Genomic DNA, 23,118 nt, shown 5'->3' with positions numbered 1-23,118 from the left:
GGTACTGCTGTGTTTGTTTTCAACAAGAGGACCTAGCTTCGTTTGTTAATATTTGTTCGGATTTACTTTATCTATTTGAATAGCTTGCTACAAAATTCAAGTGTGTCTTTAGTTTACTCAAAACCAGTTAAACCTAATGTTTTTCAAAAGTTAATGAAGTACATCTTGTCAGTGGCGTAGCGAGGTCGGGTGTCACCCGGTGCGTCACTTAATGGTGTCACCCCCCCCCCCCCCAGAGGCGTAGCGACCCTTCCCAGGGACAAACTTTCAAATTTTTTATTTGCACCCCTTCCCTCAAACTTTCGATTTGCACAAGTTTTTCTCTATATATTTTACTATTTTTTGCCTTGGTGTCACCTCCCTAAATGGTGTCACCCGGTGCGGTCCGCACCCCCGCCCCCGCCCCCTCCTCGCTACGCCTCTGCATCTGGTGAAGATCGAAAGCATATTGTGATCAACATACAATTAGCACTGAATGATTTGAAAAAGCGGAATGTTAAGCAGTGTTTCTGTTCAACATTGAAAATGAAATAGTAAAATAACTGAAGTGGAGTAGACATTGTGTGTTGTGTGCAGAGTAATCTGCTGTAATGAATCCATCATCGAATGTGTTTTGTTTTTGTTTTTAACGCCAATGAAAAAGCGAGGTCCGTGCAACAGATACGCGACGTATACAGTGTGTAAATACCGGATCTAGGAATTACCCCCCTTCCTCTAGCTCACGAATCCTGACGCTAACCCCAAACTCCAACCATATGATAAAATCTAACCCTAAAAAGAACCCAAAAGCTAACTCCAAATCCAGAATTATATATTATCTTAATCCTAACCTCAAGAAGAATTAATTAATTTAAATCTAAGCTCTCAGCTCAGCCTAAAACTTAACCCAACCCCAACCCTAGACATTAGTTTAACCCTAACCCTAACGCTAACCATAACCTAACTCTAACACTAACATTTACACTAACCCTACCCATAACCCTAAACCTAAACCTAACCAGAGCCATAACCCTAACTGTAACAAGCTATGACCAAGGGGGGTAATGTCCTACTGGGTGGGGGGGGTTATTGACAGGGGGTAGTTACTCCGGGGGTAATATCGGGGTGGGGGAGAGAAATGTCCGGTGGTTAATTGACCGAAGGGGGTAATGACCTGTCTCTAACCAAGTTTAAAAGCCCCCGTGTTTTTCTTAGATAGTTTGGTGTACGAGTGGGTAGTCGATTAATTTTTTTTCAACCTATTGATTTTACGGTGATGGTTAATCGCTGCCATTATTTAACACTTTCCAGTCACGTAATGGCTGATTAGCTATTCCCCCCCCCCCCCCGTATTCTATTTACTGGACGAATGTCCCTGCTGAATTTAAAACGCCTTAATTTAATTCTATAAGGCAATAGTTATTTTTCTTTAAATGTATGTGACTACACTATTATTACGATAAACGCTATTCAGTCCCAAGTAGTCTACTAACAGAAATACTTCAACATTTTGGTGCGAAGTGGGCTGTAAAAGAGTGCATGCGCACTGCCTGTGAGTAAGCATGAATGCAAGGCTTCACTAGTTGCGAAATTTTTACAAGCGCATCCGCTTTTAAGACCTCACACATATGCTGCTGCATTTTCAGTGCAAAGTGTATTGTCAGGATCCTACCCAATAGGATCAAAATCAATTCAGTTGGTTCGACCAGCATTTAGGCATGTTTTGGGTGTGTTTCTTAATGATTATTCCTGGCGTGGTCTCCGACGATTCTTGTCAAGAAACTATAACAGAGGAGTTCGACCCGGCAACTGCACGTAGGTTTACATTATTTTTTTTTTAGTCGAATGGAGGCAACCGAGTAGACAAGAATCCTTCCATCACATTGTTGACATGAATAAAATTATTATTTTTAAAAATATTTTTACTTCATAGCGGCCATAAAAAAAACAACATAAGCCTAAAATAATAAAGAAGTTTTATATTTTTAGAAACAATGTTATAAAAGTTGCGATTAATTATTTTTTTTTTGAGTTTAAACCCACATTTCTGTTTATTCTCATCTAGCTTAAGTAATAACATGTGGTTTCACTTTCGTAAGACAAACATTGATTGGCTGTAGGCCTACCGACAGAAACTTCGTGATTGGTAGTTATTTGTTTACAAAAGTTTTGCAGAAATAAAAAAGTGCTGTTTTAAACCACTTGACCTACTTGTGACATTTTTGTTTACATTTTGTAAAATAAAATTTCTCCTAGCCAATCTTCTTCTTCTTCTTCGTTCTTAATTTTTAGTGTTGGGAGGGATCGAGCCTTATCTGCCATAGGGTTTGAACTCGAGACTTTTTTTCGAATTTATCAACCATGAGCTTTGCCGACTCGAACATGCTTCCATCACAATTAAGAATTTCGTGTCAACTGGTTATGCGACATTGAGGCCACTGACTCCGATTTGATCCTGCTTTTCTTTTTGGATTTGCTTCCATAGCCTTTGTCCAACCAAAAACAAACTACAAGGCAGCAGTTGCTTGATTTTGGAGTTGTCTCTCCTAGAAGAGTGGCTGTCCCCAGCTAACGAGCCTCATCTGCCCGAGGGTTCGAACGCGGGACTTTTCGGTTTAGCAACCGACTCGACCACGCCGACCCTGTTAGCCACTCAAAAAGTAGGGTGTCATCTTTTATGGCGCCATTACCAAGTGTAGGCTAAACAAAATTGCTTTTGCCTTTTTAAAAACAATTGTGTTTAATTACCGAAAATACTAAAACGTCAAATAAATTCACTTTAAAAAAAAATAAAGTCCGAAAACCAAACAATCAGGATTTTATAGCCATATTAATTTTAATTGCATCGTGCAATTTCCTGGGCTTTTCGAATATCTTTAAGACTATTCATGGTGGCCTCCTTTAGTGTTTTCTGCATGCCAGATTACGTAGTAAAAATGTTAAATACACACACACACACACACACACACACACACATATATATATATATATATATATATATATATATATATATATATATATATATATATATATATATATATATATATATATTTCCTGTGTGGCCCCTGTGGAGCAAAGGGCTGCAACCACACATTTCCAGCGGACTTGGTTTTGGGCTGCTCCCTTAATCTGTGCCCATGTGAGCCCAGCTGTTTTCGCCTCTTCTTCAACCGTTCTTTTCCATGTTATCCTTGGCTTGCCCACACTCCTTTTTTCCTGGGGATTCCAGTCCATAGCATGTTTTGCGATGTTTTCTTTTTCTCTTCTTACCGTGTGTCCGATCCATCCCCATTTACGGGTTTTGATGCCTTTCTCTATTGGCTGTTGCTTAAGAAATAGCCACAGGTCTTTGTTTGATATTTTGTCTGGCCATCTTATTTTAAGAATATGTCGTAAGCATTTGTTTACGAATGCCTGTAGTCTAAAAGTATTTGTCTTCGTAACCCTCCAAGTATCCGAGCCATAGAGCAGCACTGCGTTGACATTTGTGTTGAAAATCCCAATTTTGCTCTGCAGTGACAGGGCCGTGCACCTCCACATCGGGCGCAGTGAGTTGAAGGTACATCCAGCCTTGTTGATACGGCATTTTATGTCCTCGTCTGCTCCCCCGTCCTTATTGATCACGCTTCCAAGATATGGGAATGTGCTTTTTTCTCGTAAATCTTCCCCATTTAGCTGGGCAGGTCCTGGCTGTTATTGATTCTGATGACCTCTGTATTGAGTATGTTGATGCTTGTGAGATAGATGTCATCGGCAAAATCAAGATATTCCAGCCTTTAGGTGAAAATCCACTGGATTCCTTTGTCGTTTTTTGTGGTTTTCAACATGATCCAGTCGATTACCACCACGAATATCATTGGCGATAGCATACACCCCGACTTACTCCCGTCGTCACCGTGAATATTTTTGTCAGTTTTCCCTTGTGTATTACCTGACTGGCGGAGTCTTCATATAGTTAATGTGTGATAGTTATAGATTTTTTGGGTATTCCATAATGGCTCATTAGCTTCCACATAACATCTCTATTCACACTGTCAAACGCCTTTTCAAAGTCGACAAAAGTCATGATTGCCACTCGAGGGACTGTTCAATAATAATGCGCAGCGTGGCAATGTGGTCAGTACATGACCTGTTTTTACGAAAACCAGCTTGTTCTTGTCTCAGCTTTTTGTCCAAGGCATCTCTAAGTCTCTCTAGGATGATTCTCGTCAGCACCTTACTTGGGACTGAAAAAAGTATTATCCCTCTCCAGTTGTTGCATTAAGTCAGGTCTCCCTTCTTTGGCAGTTTTATCAGGTATCCCAGTTTCCAGTCAGATGGGATTATCTCTTCTTCCCAAATCTGCTTAAGTAGAGGATGTAGTATATCTGCTGATATGGCTGGGTCTGCTTTGAGTGCATCTGATGGGATGCCGTTTTTTATGTTCTTTATTGCTCTTATTGTTTCTAATTTTGTGGGTGGATCTGTACACACATTTAGTAGGTGATTTGCAGGTAGTATATCAGAGATGTTTGATGAGAGAGGGTTGTTTACAATCTTGTCAAAGTGCTGTACCCATTTGTCTCTCTGTTCTGTGTCACTTGTTAAGATATTTCCTACTTTATTCTTTACTGGTTTGTTGGGATTAATATGTTTTCCTTGTCGTGCTGCAGTTTCTGCCTCCGCTATCATCTCTTGTATGAACTGTCTTTTGTCTTCTTTTGCACTTTTCCTGACCATGCGATTTACTTCACAATAATGTGTTCTGAGGTTTATTTTCTCTTTTTCATCCTTACATTTGTTCAACTTTTGCGTTATCTCTTTTCTATCTTCAATTTTGGCCCATGTCTCTGATGTTATCCAGTCTTTTGTTCATTTTTTTCCCCAATATGTCAGTGCATGTGGACTTCCATAGTTCCTGTATTCCTAGCCATTTTTGCTCTACTGTTTCTTCTGCCAGACTGGAGAGTACTTAAAACCTATTTTTTACTGCACAGTTAAAGTCTTCCTTTATTTTTGGACTCCTAAGATATGTTGTATTAAAATAAAGTGAGGTTTTTTCTGGAAACTGTGATGTGATCAATTTGGTTCTTTGTTTTGCCATCGGGTGACGTCCAGGTGGACTTTTAATTTATACCTTCTCATTTCTTTGGCAACCTGGGCTGATCAGCTGCTTTCATGTAGGGTTCTGATGTTGCTGGTCCCTCATCTGGTTTTAGTTATGGCGTTAGGAGATTTGTCAGCAAACTAGCTTCCTTTAGGTTTTCACTAGTAGACATCATGGGCTCTTCTAGAGAGGAACCTCCTTGACCAAGTTGGTGTTGGTATTGTGTACTTGCAGTTTCTGTTGGTGTATATTTTTTTCGAGATTAGGTTGCTAGCCTTAAGTTTCAACCCCCAACCTGGAGGACCAGGGTGTTAGCTTTGGTCTTATCCCTACCCGCGCAGACCTTCCCAGCTTGGTTAAACCTACTAGGAGTTTACACTCCCGCTGGTAGAGCTCTAAGGGTGGTCAGGATACACAAGCTGCCAAGCCACGACAAGGCTCTAACACCGGATGGCAGATATAAATATATATATATATATATATATACGATATCCTAATATATAAAATCCCATCTGCGCACTTCCCTCCCTCTCCCTCTATCGCTCTTTCTATTTTTGTCTCGCTCTCTCTCTCTTCATTTTTTGAGGCTATGAGATCAGTATCTTAAGCAATATATTGAGTATTTAATAATACGGAAGTTTGCTGAAAATTACTTTATTTGAAGACGGAAAACAAAAAAAAACTTGCATGTCGGAATGTAGAAACACAAATTTAATTATGCAACTGGAGAAGTGTTATGGTTGTGACAATAACGCTATGGAGAACAAACAAGTCAATGGTAAAAAAGAATGACGTCACACGATACAAATAGGACAAAATCTTTAAGAAAAGTATAATAAGTTACGGAAAGTACAAAACACTAATGGCGTCTTTAACAGAATTGAGAAGCTGGTTCCGAATGATTCAAAATTATTTTTGCCAGAAAGCATAATTTTCAACCAAAATGGAATATTTTATAACATGTATGTAATAGTCTCTCCAACTGTCCCCAGGTGTATCCAATCTTCTTTGTGTCTTCTTCCAGGTCACGTCTCCAGGTCTTACTTGGTCTGCCTCTCCTCCTCTTGACCTGTGGATTCCAGGGCCTGTTTTGTTATGCTGGATACAAGCTTCTTGAGTGTGTGGCCAATCCATTTCCATTTTCTCTGGAGGATCTCTACTTTCCTGGAAGTTGCTTTGTCCGTTGCCATAGAACATCATTTCTGATGGTTTTAGGCCAGCGAATTCGCAGGATCTTTCTCAGACGTGCTTTTATAAATGATTGTATTGCAGTCTCAGCTCCATAGAGTAAAACAGGTTTTACCAGTGAGTCGAAGAGCCGGATTTTTATTCCAAGGGTTAAATCTCCAGAACCCCAAAACAATTTTAGTTGGTTGAAGACTGCTCTTGCCTTGCCGGTCTTTATTTTTAAGTCTGCTTCAATTCAACCTTGCTTATCAACAACACTTCCAAAGTAGCTAAATCTATCCACTTCTTCTAGGGCTTTTTCCTTACTTTTCCCTCAATGGATGTTCCGGCACAGCAGTGTAGAAAAATTAGCAACACTGTTTAGAGAAATAATTGCTAGTAATATAAGCGTAATATTTAGCAAACATTTGTATTTTTAATTTGAATTTGTAGAGTCAGGATGTCGTGGCGATGGGAGATGTTATATTATTTAATATGAATACAACACTACGCCATACTTCATTTATCACTATTGTGTATTTTTATCATGGAAAAATGTTTTCATTTTTTTTTTACTCCCCATGGCCATTCCGGTTGACTTCAAGTAGAGTCTGTCGGCTGTTTCTGAAAATGTAGGAATTGCTAACATAATTCTAAACGGCTTTTCAAAGGCTTTATGGGATACAAAATATAAAAATGAATGTAATCGATGGTTCCCAAGCGGCTTTAAGCTTTACAAGTGTAACTATAATGTTATCGCTTGCCATAAGTTTTTAAATGATTGTTTTAAAAAGTGTAGCATGATTACATAGACTTTTCATGCCTATTTCTGTTTTAAAAACCTAAGAACGAAACTAAATATGTACAGTTTTAAAGCAGGTAAAGTTCAAACAAGGATTGATTCTAGAGTAAACAAGAATTGAAAATCCAATGCCAAAAGAAATACACAATAATAATGACGCTATCAATACTTGAAACACTAGTGTTACCACCTAATTTATTTATCTAACCTTAAAAGTACTCTCGTACAGACTTTCTTTTAAGTATGTGTACAAAGAGGAACGAAGCCCCCCTCCCCGGAGAACGCTAACCGCTAAATTAAAGTTTCGGTTTAGAGAAAAAGACAACTATCAGTTTAGCGCCCGTTGAATTTTTTCCGCAACGGGCCACTTGGTGGGTGGGTGGGTTAATGGATGGATGGATCGATGGATGGATGGATGGACGGATGGACGGATGGACGGATGGATGGATGGATGGATGGATGGATGGATGGATGGATGGATGGATGGATGGAGGAATGGATGGATGGATGGATGGATGGATGGATGGATGGATGGATGGATGGATCGATGGATGGATGGATGGATGGATGGATGGATGGATGGATGGATGGGTGGATGGATGGATGGATGGATGGATGGATGGATGGATGGATGGATGGATGGATGGATGGATGGATGGATGGATGGATGGATGGATGGATGGATGGATGGATGGATGGATGGATGGATGGATGGATGGATGGATGGATGGATGGATGGATGGATGGATGGATGGATGGATGGATGGATGGATGGATGGATGGATGGATGGATGGATGGATGGATGGATGGATGGATGGATGGATGGATGGATGGATGGACAAATGGATGGATGGATGGATGGATGGATGGATGGATGGATGGATGGATGGATGGATGGATGGATGGATGGATGGATGGATGGATGGATGGATGGATGGATGGATGGATGGATGGATGGATGGATGGATGGATGGACAAATGGATGGATGGACAAATGGATAGATGGATGGATGAATGGACAAATTGATGGATAGATTTCATCCAAATTTAAACATAATACTTAAACATTTGACGTGAATTTTAGACTAAATAATAATGAAATAATATTTTTTCTCTTAAGCACCCAGTGTAGGGAATAATGCAATTGAATTTGTGCTGTTTGGACCTAATCCACTGAAGAACGACGTAGACATCCAGATCACCTTTTTAACATTATTGGCCAGAAATTTCGCCGAGGTAAGATCAATATTTGATCAATATCTTTATTCCTTTACCCTAATATAATTATTCAAAACAAAGTAATATGTACACGACGAACCGCCGAGAATCTGCAATAGCTTCCGAAAAAAAAAATGCATAATCATAAGCATGAGCTTAAGAAAAAATAAACATACGGATAAAATCACAAAACTAAGTTTCTCCGAGAGGAGTTAAACGTCGTGATTTGTGAAAAATCTTGATTTCGCTTTTTTTTCGCGACAACAGAACTTACACACTTCGTATACAAAAAAGTAAAAGCCACAACAAAGATACGCGTAGGTGCTTACCCCTCCCCCCCCCCCCCCCAAAGCCCTCATTGCTACACCACAACTGAAACATGTCGTAGCAGAACTCCGTGACGAAAACCGAAAACCAAGGCGTTTGAAACTGGCTGTGGGGAACTTATATAATATCCTATTAAAACCAAAGTTACACATCAATAAGATTCCACATTGCACAAAAATATGAAATTAAAGACAAGAGAACAGCATTGCAGTTTCATAGCTCCAAGATACGTGTACGCTATACCCTAACTGCCTAACCGACATTATTATATATTTAAAGAAAAATCATTTATTTTCTCCTTATTGGTTCATGATTACGTACAAGCACGTAGTTTAAAAGTTTTTATGCATTTAAAAAAAAATTAACTAGCCTTTCGAAAAATTTCGAGGCTATTCTAGGTTGGGTCCATTAATTTTCTCAGAAACTTGGAGTGCCGATTGAATTTTTAAAAAAAAAGTCTTTTTCTTAATTTATTAAAATATGTCATTCTGCTCCTACTTAATGTATTGTCTAAGCCAAAACATTTTGTTCGAGTTATTTCTCTATTCTCTCTAGCTTACTCTAATGTTATGAGATAAACAATACATCATTAAAAGAAAACTAATGTCTGAATGAAATATTGACTTCATATACAATTGAATAACATCATTGTTTAAAATTGTGTGAAGGCCTACTCAGATTTTAATGACATAATGCATAACCAACTTCGTTTTGTAGCGAAAATTCCCATCGCTGCTATAAGCGACAATTAGTGTATGATGTTAGTAACATGTGCATCGTTATTTGTACACAATGGGAAATTAATAGAAAATAAACCGGGAGTATTCTCTCCTAAACTCTCTAGAATATTCTTATATAACACTACGGGAGATGGCACATCACAACATAGACATGATTTTCAATACATTTTTAATTACTTAAACTTTTTAAAAATAGAATAAAATCTCGTAGAAAAAAGAATTGCACACCAAATGAACGAAAAACAGTACGTGTATAAAGTTGTAACGGTACTCAAGTTATCGTGTTTACACACACACACACACACACACACACACACACACACACACACACACACACACACACACACGCATACACACACAGACAGACATACGGACAGAATTGCAAAGTCCAGTTTTTCCGACTCGATTACGCTTAAAACGCCAAAATTTTGGAATATCTGGATTTATAATTTTTGCCCGATTAAAATAAGTCCTTTATACTCCGGATGTGATGAAAGGACTGAGGTGTAAAATGGTGAAAACTGATGAAAACTGTCAAAATTTCATTTTTTGTGCACGATTACAATACTTTCTCTATACTCTGTATACGAGAAAGTAAAAAAAAACATGATTAAAAAACTACATTGGAATTATGAGCTGATTTGGAGAAATACAGTATGTTAACGGCCAACACAATTAATTTTACGCGCTGTAATAAGCTAATTAAACATAAGTCACTTTTAAAATTATTTATTTTGTAATTTTTCGCTTTTAAAATGGTTGCGATTAATAGTTAAAACAAATACCTATCAATTTAGGATGTTTCCATAACCTTACATCAAGTCGCAAGGTAAATACCAAGTAGTTGAAAAATATGCCAGCTGTTATTATCGGTGTCATGGTTTGTTTTAGTCTTAACGAAGTGCATCTAATATTTGGTTATGGAAATATCATATAACTGTGTATGTGGCGTAAGAATAGATAGCGATTTTATTTTATTTTTGCTACAATTAGTACTGTATTTATCTATTTTATAGACTAATATATATATATATATATATATATATATATATATATATATATATATATATATATATATATATATGTATATATATATATATATATTGATTTATTGATATATATATATATATATATATATATATATATATATATATATATATATATATATATATATATATATATATATATATATTGATGTAGATTGTTCTTTGGTTTCAGTTGAAATACCGTGATTACCATAATAATGTAGATGCGCTGAAAGAAACTTTGCATCTTATCCAGTACAGGAGAACGCCATACACATTAGTAATAATGTAACGAGATTTTACATTCTGAACTAGATTTTCCAGTTAAAATTATCTATTCGCAAATGTGCTTATTGTGATTGTTAATTACTCCCTCGAAAACCATTTTTAAAATGTTTCTGACATCCACTACCCTAAATAAGCTAATAATACATTACAATTTCTAATTCCTAATTCTCTTTGAATCAGTTGATTTTCGTTTTGTATCATATTTATTATGTGACTAATGTAATTTTTTTCCAGTGAACAATTTAGGAGTTATAACTGCTTTGTCTTGGACATAATCGCCCACAAGCACGCTGACTTAGTCGCCGTTACATACAGCGGTAGCACATTCTACGATGTCGTGCGACCGGCAATAATCGCCCATTGGACGAAAGAATACTATGTACCGGCCGATACGTAAATGCAATCTTTCATAACTTATTAATTTTAATATAAAGGTCTATTGGAAAACATCATAGGATAAGAATTTTTTTTCGTGTTTTCACATTTTTATAGTTTATCATATAGGCCTATATATATATATATATATATATATATATATATATATATATATATATATATATATATATATATATATATATATATATATATATATATATATATATATATATATACATTGTCAGCGGCCTATGTCCCAGTAGGGACGACAGGCAAACCTAACCTAACCTAGCTCATCGATTGATGAAAGGGCTGTGAAAACATACCTACGAAGCAAGATGTTCGCTCTCCGTTGACAATACAACTATCAAGTAAAGTCCTCAGTGATATTTAGGTCACTGCCTGGTCACCACGTGACAAATGCTCATTAAAACGACAGTGGTCATTGTAGACAAAAATAAATTATAGTGTGCATGCAAATAAAGAAGTATTAATAGGGTTGGTAAGTAGGTCACCAACCAGTTCTACGGCTCAATAAAGCCTGCATTAGCCAAAGAACTGTTTGGTGACCTACTTACCAGCCCTATTGCAGAAAGACATCTGCAGTTTTAAGTAGTGAGATTAATGCTGGACGACAGCAAGCAACGAAAGGTTACCGTTACATTAATGCAATAAAAACATTTTTTTTCAATTACGAACCTGAAGACCCAGTCACTTTTTGACAACTATTTCACGTGTTTTGGACATAAATGTGACTAAGGCTTCCAGCATTTTATTTTTATACTCATTTCCATCATATGCATTCCATATAAACTAAAATGCTATTTAAAAATATTACTTTAACTCATTCATTTAGTATATCTAGAATATACCGGTCCTAGGTGCTCTGACCACAGGTACTTTGACCATAGGGGGTTTGACCATAGGGGGTTTGACCACAGGTGCTTTGATCATAGGGGGTTTGACCATAGGGGGTTTGACCACAGCGGAGCTTTGACCACAGGGGAGCATAGGCCATAATATATTAATTTTAAAATAGAAATTATAAACTGTTATTTTAATTTGAATTTATGATACAATTAATACCATTTTATACATGTTTCCTGAAAGTCCATTAATAGAAATTAACATGTACTAAAATAGTCCAGAACAATATTTTAGTTTCCACATAAAGGGTGGTGCTAGACCTCATAGATTTATTTTAAATATAAATGGAACACACAAAATGCGACATATAACAAGTTTCACATATAAATAATGTAGATGTACTTGAAAATACAAAGTATATATAAAGGATAAAAAAGGGATAAAAAAACATGCCAACTATAGTCAAAGAAGTAATACTTGTATGGTTAACTAAATGACAGATGAATTAACAAACTATTACATCCTGCCGCAATTTAAAATATAATTACACAACTTTTAAAATTAATCCTTACCATTTATGGACAAAGCGATTGTTATCAAACACCAGCATTGGACAAACTTCTTGTGATCAAAGACCTTTATGGACAAAACATCTGTGATCAAAGCCGCACACAGCGTTTGTGATCAAACACCCGTTGACAAACCACATGTGATCACAGACCCTCTGCTGAGAAAACACCTCTGGTCAAACCCCTATGGTCAAAGCTCCTATGGTCAAAGCTCCTTTACGGTCAAAGCCCCGCTGTGGTAAAAAACCCCTCTGGTCAAACCACCTATGGTCAAACCCCCTATGGTCAAAGCGCTTGTGGTTAAAGGTCCGCGCACCAATCTACCCCCAGTGTAAAACAATGTAGTTTTGAATTTATATTTAATTTTTTTCACATTAACATCATTCGTAAATAAGGGACTTGATGAATAATCTACATTTTATGAGCAGTTTTTTTTAAATATTTTTATATATTTTAAAAATTATTTTGAAATGTATTTTGTTATTTAATTTTTAACATGTGGACGTCCACATTGACCCCCCCTCTCCCCCTCTCCCTCAGTCACACGAGTCCACAAAAGTCGATTTTTTCTCCCCCCCCCCCATGTAGACGTCATATATGGATGACCCTTTATGTTACAGACACTATATTTGTAGGGTCACTACTGCTGTTCTGCTGATGACAAACATGACTGTAGCTACGGTAAATGAATTAGCTGTATACGGTGCTAAAAAAGGCAAAATTATGAAAAAGAAGGGGACACAATCGTTTCAACATAATCTGAGAAGGTAAAGGGTAGTGATCATCTTTAAAATTAGACTTAGATCTGAGAAGGTAAAGGGTAGTGATCATCTTTAAAATTAGACTTTGATCTGAAAAGGTAAAGGGTAGTGATCATCTTTAAAATTAGACTTAGATCTGAGAAGGTAAAGGGTAGTGATCATCTTTAAAATTAGACTTAGATCTGAGAAGGTAAAGGGTAGTGATCATCTTTAAAATTAGACTTAACTTCAATCAAAAAACAACATCGACATTCCATTTGAAACATCTACATCCACACACTCACTTGCCTATGTATGTGCCCATTTCATGCTAAATTTTGATTTAATGTTTGCACTGCGTCCATTGAACAGGTTGTACCCAAAGAACATTGCGGCTCGAACGCGGAACACCCCTGGACAAAGCACGATTTGTCAGTAAACATATTTTTTAGCGCAATTTCCATTCTGGAGAATTGCGTTTACTAACTCGTCATTTCTGGATGGATGAATGGATGGATGTATGAATGTGTGTCCGCATCTATAAGTCGTATCTCCTCCTCAACGAAGCAATATCGAGGACTAGTTCCAAAGCAATTATGTTAAGCAAGTTACGATGATGAACATAGGCCATAAAAATTCCGGGTTTCTTTCATGGATTTCCCGGAAAAGCCAAATAAACCTCGAAAAAATGCAGTTTTTGGCCCATATCTCGGCAACCAGACCATTTAGCGACTTCAAACATGTACCAATCGATTTCGGCCATAATTTAGAACAATATTGCCGAAGAAAGTTTACAAAAATATCCTTTCGTTTGTCACAAAAAAAAAATTGAATTAATTAAAATTTGGACCGAATTAGTAGGCATTTTTATCCAACCACACCACACGCTTCATCACGTTCAATAGCTGCGCCATCACGTTCAATGGCTGCGTTATCACGTTCTGTAGCTAGGAGCGCAATGGTTTTTAGTCATGTAACTCTATTGTAAATAAAACATGTATTTTAACCAATGGTTTTACTAACCCTGCTCTTGACTTACGCTACGACAGAGCTATTTTTAGATAACATAAGGAAATTGCGCTAAAATTGTCACTAGACTATTTAATTACCTTGTTTTCTCCTCTAAGATGTCTATTTTTACTAATTTAATTTTCGTTTGAAATGTTAACATTATCTAGGCGTTTTCTTTTTTTTTCAAGAAAAAAGAAATTGTTTTCCAACTATAGATTTTCAAATAGCCTACATGTTTTGTAAGCGTGTTTTGTTAACCTTTTCGATTATTTGTTACATTTAAAGATGTTTCAGTAAGAAGAAATGTTTAGAAATGCAATTTTTATTTATATGTAATAAAGTACAAATTTATTCTTTCATGAGCATTTTCTGTAATACATGTCAATAAGTGTTAATCCATAATCTATTACTTTGCTTAAAATATACACCATACGCAAACACACAAATACCTAACTTGCACAAACTTACAAAAGTGTGTAACTGCTTTCAATTTCCCCTTACCATTTCATACAGAAAATCATTTTCTTTTCGATCAATGCGAATCTGCAGACACTTTTATCTTAATAAAAGCAATAATTTATATTCTATATTTCAATCATTGAGAAAACAGGTTACCACTTCACTTCCAACGATGCTTTCACAGTTATGGTGTTGGGAGTTGACCGTAAAACAGAGACGGAGAAGATGTATATGGCAGGTAGGTGACTTAAAGAAATATCTCAGGGCAGAATATCTTTTAAAAAAACACATTATTAATGAAGAATATCTCACGGTGTACGGTGTGGTTGAATAGTAGGGCGTCTGACTGCTAGAACGATGGTATCGAGTTCGGATCTTCGTTTTTTACGGACAATTGTTTTCACGCACAAATATTTTCACGGACAAATGTTTTCACGGACAAATGCTTTCACGGACAAATGTTTTCACGGACAATTTTTTTCACAGACAAATGACCTCAGTTATAATATCTCAGGCAAAATATCTCACAACAAAATATGCCCAATTCAAATTACTCATAATCTTATCCATTACTCTCTAAACACATACTTACTATGTCCTTCCACGCATTTCTGGCTTTGCTGTTTTTCCATTTCTTTTCAACTCTTTCCTAAAATTGTTATATCTTCTACAATTTGTCTAGGCCAAGCGTTTATTTTTGTTCTGTAATTTTTTACCGAATTCGCTTCACCAATGGACAAGAGCGAGTTGACGAGAATCCTTCCATAATGTTGTTGACATGGATAAAAACGTGCTTTTTTAGATTTAGACCGTAAGAAAAATATAATATAAAAAATGTATAACCGTATTAATTTTAACTACACCGTGCATGAATTTTAAATTAATTAATCGGCCTCTCAAATACCTTTGAAACTTTTCTCGCTCGCGTCCATTGGAGCTGAGTTAGGTACAATGTCAAACTACTTTACAGGCCTACTTAATACACCGTAAACAATTACTTACAAAAGAAAATATGTTCCGGCCCCCCTTTATAGATTTATTGATTTCAGCACCGTACACGAAAACATATAACACATTAGGACTTCATGTACTTTTATAGCTGCAAAAACTCCTCTTGCTTTCTGTAATCGTTGCTTGATGTCTGCACCAAAGACACCCATCCTTATCAAAAAAAAATTTCTAAATGTGTTCACGTTTCAACTTCCTCAAGCCCTCTTCAGCCAAACTTAGATGCAAAATGCGGTATTTGTGTTTATTCTGAATATTTTCGATTTGAGCTTATTTAGTATAGTCCGAACTGTCAAATTAATCTTTTTTAGAAATTTATTATCAGTTTTAGGCTGTTGATTAATTATATTTTGTCATCTTCAAATATGAAGTTATTATACTCGAAATAAATGGCCCGTTGATAAAGAGATACAACGGGCGCTAGGTTCATGGTGTTGTCATTTTCTGTAAACCAAAATCAACACCTAGACTTCAGATTTAACCGGCTATGAAAAATGTCTTTGAAAACGGATTTTTATCCAGAATTGACAATGTAATCGGATTTAATCGGATTGTTCAACATGTAATTACTGCACATTGATACTAAATATAGTCATAGCCATACCCCTAAACTTTGCAGCTAAGATCAAACCTGACAAAAGTAGCATTTAGTGTTTATTTCAGGCGACTCTGAGGAACGGGACCCCCCCCCTCCCTCCAGCAACCAACACGAAGCAAGTCCCCTTCCACGAAATACAACGTATAAAGAAAAGATTTACTTTTACCAGGGTCCAACCCCTCCCAGAATATTTAGTCCCCCCCCCTCCCCCGAATATTTCAAATACCCCCCACCCCTCCGGGGAGGAAAAAGTCTTAAAGAAACACTGGTCGCATTTGTAGATTATACAGACTAAATGTAGAGCCTACTGCTATGATATAGACCCGTTTCCTATGTTTGGATGATAAATCACACTCACGCAGTGTTTCTTTCAGACTTTTTTCCGGGGATGGGGCACTTAAATTTTTGCAGGGGCGAATACAATTCTCCGGGGCGGGATAGACAGACTCTGGTAAAAAAATATATTTTCTATATAAATTATATTTTGTTGGTGTGTGTGTGGGGGGGGGGGGGTGGGGGGTATTAGACGTTCTTCCTGGTTGAGGGGGGGGGGTCTACCAGAAGAGATGCGTGAAATAAACTCTGCATGCAAAACACTTTTAAGATTAGACAAAGCTGGCTTAATTCAATGTTTACTCCAAAATTAATATTATTGTGTGTACTTTCCCGGCTTAAGACTATTTCCTACTATATGGTCCATGTGACGTCGCGTCGAATTACTGTGAATGTTTTAACTTGTGTTGTCTCTATAATAAAAGCATTCACTACTGAGCGAAACTTTTATTATCTATATATATATATATATATAATTCTCTTCTGGGAGACGCTAGAAAACAAGCTGCAAGCGCGCCTTACAGTCCCCTATCTTTCTCTCTATCACTATCACTACCACCCCCACCCCACCCCCACATGGTCTGGTGAGCTGTAGTCAAACTAAATGTTTACAAATCGTAGAGCCGGGTTTAGTGACGGCTATTAGGGGCAGATAATTTAGTTTGAACGATTTTAAACTTACAGGAGGTAACTAAGAGGAGGCTGCTTTCACGGTGGGAGGGGAGGGGGGTAGGGTCGGGGTTAGGGGAAAGTGAGGTACGGGTACGGGTACGGTACGGTTTGTTTGTTTAATTTGTGTTTTAAATTCTTCCAGTGTTGTGTCTTATTTGTTTCGGGTATGGATTTGGTATAAAACTGAATGGTGTCCTTAATTCTCATAGTGTATAATTTTTCTGCTAGTTGTGCTAGATAATTTTCCAATACGTGCTCCATTTCCTTTCGAGTCTAATGATCATTCAGTGTAAGTTGACTATGGTTACTTTGGTAACTATAGACAGTTTCCAGTCCGTTTCAATTTAGCGTGTGTATCATTTATTGTGAACGTGTAGATGATCCGCTGCCTATGCGTCGTGTACTTTTTTTTTAAATTGTTTTTCTTAATTTTCAATTTAATGTTTAACATTTTTTTTTTAAATTTTCTAATGCAAAACGTCGGCTTGTTGCCATAAATATCTTTGGACTGTCCTGTTGTTATTCTGTACGATCTTTCGTTAAGGTTTTGTGAAGTCCTAATTAGAGTTACTTGGCTTTGTCCCTAATCCATTAAGTATCTTCATACTGGCAGCTTTCTTTCAGCATTGTTTTTCATATTTTTTTCTTTTATATGTTCGTTTGGTAAGCGGCTATAATCGATGAAAGGGGGATTATATAAGCAGTTGACCTAGTCCTATTTGTCACTGTAATTTATGTTTTTTACTTTCTCGTATATACGTAGTATAGAGAAAGTATTGTAATCGTGCAAAAAAAAAAATAGAGATTTTTACAAATCTCGACGTTTTACACCTCACTGATACGGAAAAACATAATTTTGCAATCTTGTCCGTATGTCTGTGTGTCTGTCTGTCTGTCTGTCTGTCTGTGTGTCCGTGTGTAAACACGATAACTTGAGTACCGTTACAGCTAGGTTGATGAAATTTCATATATAAGTATTTTATCAAAATCGTAGATCCGTATCAACTTTTAAGCGATTTCCGATAACCGGCAGTGGTACTTTTCCTACTTTGAATTTTTCAAAAGCCTATAACTTGTGTACTATTTCAGATAGATAAATGAAATTTCACATGTAAGTAAAAGTTCTAATTTTCTACCTTCTGTTAAATTTTGACTGGAAGTAGTAATTTACGCTACTTCCGATTTCTCAAAAAACTAATGTAAATTTTTAAAGTACTAATAATATTGCGCACTATTATACGCGTTTTTATTTGGCGTTCACTCGGTGTGCAATTAATCTGTCTACGAGATTTTATTCTATTTTTAAAACTTTAAGTATTTAAAATGGATTTAAAAAATCATGTCTATAGCCCGAGTTCCCATCCCCTGTTATTTTATATAAGAATATTCGAGAAAGTTTAGGGGAGATCACTCCCGGTTTATTCGTTGTTTGAGTCTAGTCTACAATAAACTTTTCTGAGTGCCAGTGTTTAAAGTGCGCCTTGAGCTGTTTCTTTATGGTGAAAACTGGGTCTGAATCCTCACAGTTTGAAAATTTATAGGTTAGTCGCTTTGGGTGCTTTGTTGCAAAATGTTCCACCATATTTGTCTAGATCATAATTTTGCATATACGGCGTCGAAGTGTTCTTTAACCAAATGGTTTGCCCGCGGTCTGAAAAGAAGAAGAAAACAGAGTGTGTGCAATAGTTGGGTCGGTCAGAAATCTGTATTTCGGTCAAGCGGTGGCTGCTGAGTATAAGTCTCCTTCATTAACTTTAGCTGATTTTCAAAAAATTCACTTTACATTTAAATGCTGTATGTGTAGTCCGGTTTTGTTGGCGATTTTTGTTTGTTTCTCTCCCTTACAATGGATGATACTGTCCCCTTAACATTTTCGACAGATTCATGGTGATCGGAAGAAAGTGTAGTAATTCGCTTATGACAGACACGCAGACAAACAGACAAGCATATTTTCATCTTTATTTATTATTTAATTATTGGTAGGGTTTGTATCTAATCTTGTAACTCAATAGACTAGAAAAGCTGGTTCCGAATAATTACAAATCGCTATTGCCAGAATTCATTTTTGAACCAAAATTGAACTTTATACAAGATTTGTACAAAATGATTTCCGGTTTTATTAAATATTCAAACAAATAATAAATAGTAATAATAGTAAGTTACCTAACAACTTTTATTTTTAATTTGGATTTGCGAAATCAGTGTGCTGCGGTGATGAGGGATGTTATATTATTACATAATTTAATATAAATAAACTACTAGACTATCCCATATTGACCTTTATTGTGTATTTTATCATGTTTTGACGTTTATAGTTTTACTTTTCCTGACCACTCCGATTGATTTTAAGGTAGGGTTAAGGGCGTTTAAAAAAATATTTGAATTAATAAAATAATTCTAAAGGGCTTTTCACCAACTTATATGTAATATAAACATATTAAAATGAGTGTAATCTATGGTTCCCAAATAGCTTTATTCTTTTTAAACGTAACTATAATTTATCAATTGCCAGACATTTTCAAAGATTTTTAAAAAATTAGTGACCACCCATGTGTCAGGGACGTAGAGTGGCGCTCTCATGAGCCCACCCCCCTATTACACTACCGCATAGGCGCCACGTACGGCCCCTGGCTCCTTAAAACTAACAGGTGCCATTGTGCTCATAGGATAACCTGTTAACAATGATGCAGATTTCGTCATTTGCTAAAGTGACACAAATGAACAGGATTTTTTCTTTAACACGTAATAAAAAATTATTTGACGTGTTTTATTCATCAGTGTGACTGATGCAATATGTTAGCGTAACTAATGGTCTATTATTAGATGCTCGATCACAATTTCTGATTGGATTGTCTAAAAATAGATGGTAATTGCATCATTCTCAAAGTGACAAAACTGTTTGGATCTTTTTTACAGACAAAAAGAAACATCCCAGCTAATAATTTAACCTTGGTTGATTTGTCTGATTATTGAAATAAAACGTATTACATGGCCCTCGGCGGCCCATGTGAGAATTTGGGGGCCGAAACAGAAATTTTTATTTGCAGCCAAATCGCACCCTACCAGGTAGCCGGCGGACACGCCTGATTACATTTAGTGAGCGTTTGTAACGCTCCATCCTATCCATTGTCTATCACACTGTTTAGACCGAACTTAGTCGCCATAGCGCTCACCGGAAAGACCAGGGCGCCTAATCGCATCCTGTCGGGGGGCCGCTCATGCAAAATCAAATCCCTCCTCCCCCACCACCTACCCCCTCCCACCCCAGAAACCTTCTAGGGAGTATTCATCAACTCCCTAAAGTTTTATGGCACCCGGATAAACTGCGTCGAACCGCAATCGTCTTTCATTTTTATATACCGTATATAGAGAAAAATCCCACCATCCCACGGCCTTAGGGCAAATATTTTCGGGATTTTTTGTAGATACCAAAGCTTGTTATTAAAACATTTTTATGAATTTTAAATTAATTTGTTTCCTCTGTCTATCGTGGTTTTTTCGTCATAGATCAGATCGGGCAAGCGAAATTTTTTACGCTTCTAACCAACAATTTCTCTGAAAAGGCTTAAAAACAATGCAATATAACATTAAATTTGAATACATTCAATGACATATTAATGGTTTATGGATTAATTAAACATTTCTGAAATTAGTAAGCTGTCCTACTACTCTATCTGCACTATCATACGCGCATATCATGTTTATTTCGTTTGCAATTGTTTTTTGCCATATTCTATTGTAAATATACAAATTTAAATTACTGACAAAATTGCATTTAAAAAGTTTTAATAACAAGCTTTTATGTAATAATACACTAAGAAGTGATGACATATATGATTTTTTTAAGGCACATGAAAGTAAGTATTAAAACGCAAAAAAGGGTTGAAAACAATTTTAGTTGTCTTGGAAACCCGAAAAATCTCCGCCATTTCGAACTGTTCGGTACTTTTAAAAACGCTAAGGCTTTTTATCTATGCACTTATACTAATCGAATTTAAAAGGCCTACATTTCAGTATAATATTATAACTTTTGTCACGAAAACTTTTTGAAAGAAATGTTGGTCGAAATTCTAAAGCTTCATTTTTGTATCGGAAGAACAATTACTGAAAATATAAAGGTCGTTGTTTAATCAATAAAAAAAAAGTAATAGGATTTTAGTGTTAAAAACTGCGAACTGAGAAAAACAGCAAAAAGTACCGGAAAGTACGTCAGGAAAATATCACATCTATGTAATTTATAAAGCCGATAGTAAGCTTTGGGTCTTTCCGAGGTGACGGAAAATACGATTATTAAATACAAGATAAATCCAGCTTTCCAGTGTTGCCAAATACAAAATAACGACGGATACAAAACTTTTCGTAGAGAACTTGTAAGATTGAGGAAATTTTTTTTTTTTTTATTAATATGATCATAAAAATATTATTTTAAACACCAAAAATATTTTTTTCTTATTAAAGTAATTATTATCGTAATACAAAATTGGACAAAGTATCCAACAAGTGCAAAAAAATTCATCATGACGTAAAATCAGGAATTTGGAAATTTTATAAATATCCGTTTAATTTATCTATAAAGAAAATCGTGGGTATCGAAATAGGTAATAGTAGTGAATTAATACATAATACATAAAAACTTGTTACTAAAACGTTTTACGTTATTTGTTTAACAGAATTTTTGATGCCGAATGTTAAGGGTAAAATTTATGAAAAAATTTTGATGGACAGTGAAGCTCCTCAAGATTACATCTTAATTTCTTCGGCTGACAAAAATGAAATCATTCTGGAGAAAATGTATGGAAGAAATATTACATATCACCTTAAAAAAGGAGAAACTTTAATGGTAGGTTGTAGTATGTTTTATTTAACTTGTTGTCGAGGTAAACTTAAACTTAAGCGTAGACGTAAATTCTAATGTAAATGGGAATGTGAATGTAAATGTTTATGTAAATGCAAAGTTTGAACGTAAAACAGATTTAAGATTGTCTAAATAGCAGGTTGTAAAATAGACATTTTGTTTTTATGAAAGTATGGATGGTCAAATCATTAGTTAAGGAGAAATTGTTCTTTTGATGTATAAATAATCAATCAAAGTTAGTGAACAGTGGTGCTGGAAATATGGTTGTTCAGAAGACAGATGCATTAATTTTAATAGGGTTTTATTTTATTTAAAATAAACACTACATTAAGTGAAATGTTAATTATAATTGTTGGATGATTTTGACGCCTTAAATGCAAAATATACACACAAAAATTGTTTCAACAGTTTGCCGAGTCTGAATTCATGACACTTTTTGCAACCCAACAAAGTTATCTCTTCCTATACGTCGGAGAGCTACGCATGATGGGTCAACTCGTTCCTTTGAAAGATTACCAAAACGCTTATGTACTATTGTAAGTCTAAATAGCAATGTACTGAAGTATTTTAACGATGGAAAAGGGTGTTGACCATAAATCTAGAAAAATATATATGATTCTAAGGTGACAAAAGTGTAAAACAAACGTATATATTGTGATTGCGGTTGAGAGAATGGTAATATGTAATCGAAACCTAAAGTAGCAGTAGATTTTAGTATTAACCCATGTTTTGCTAGCTTCCCACTTATGGGACGCTTGTAAAAAAATCGCTAAGATTTGTTAAATACTAGTTAAAACACAAATTATGTTTTATTGTATTTGAAAATGGTTAGACTATTGTATTATTGAGTGTTGTGTGAAAAATTTTAATTTAGAAAAAAAGTTATAACGCCGGCTTTGTAAGACGTCAAAATGGCAGAAAAAAGAAAACATGCGCACAGGAAAATGCATATCTTCTAAAATATTAACATTTTAAGTGCAAAATACATTTGAAACTTG

General features: G+C 35.8%; 1 pseudogene; it reads left to right on the top strand.

The window, feature by feature from the left end:
• LOC131958112 (uncharacterized) overlaps positions 1-23,118 on the top strand; it is a 47,963-nt pseudogene that overhangs the window by 7,063 nt on the left and 17,782 nt on the right.

Source organism: Physella acuta, unplaced genomic scaffold (assembly GCF_028476545.2).
Source record: "Physella acuta isolate Inbredline_101_S28 unplaced genomic scaffold, ASM2847654v3 ptg001291l, whole genome shotgun sequence".
Taxonomy (NCBI): Eukaryota; Metazoa; Mollusca; class Gastropoda; family Physidae; genus Physella; species Physella acuta.
Note: the sequence above shows the minus strand (reverse complement) of the source record. Positions and strands in the feature narration are given on the sequence as shown.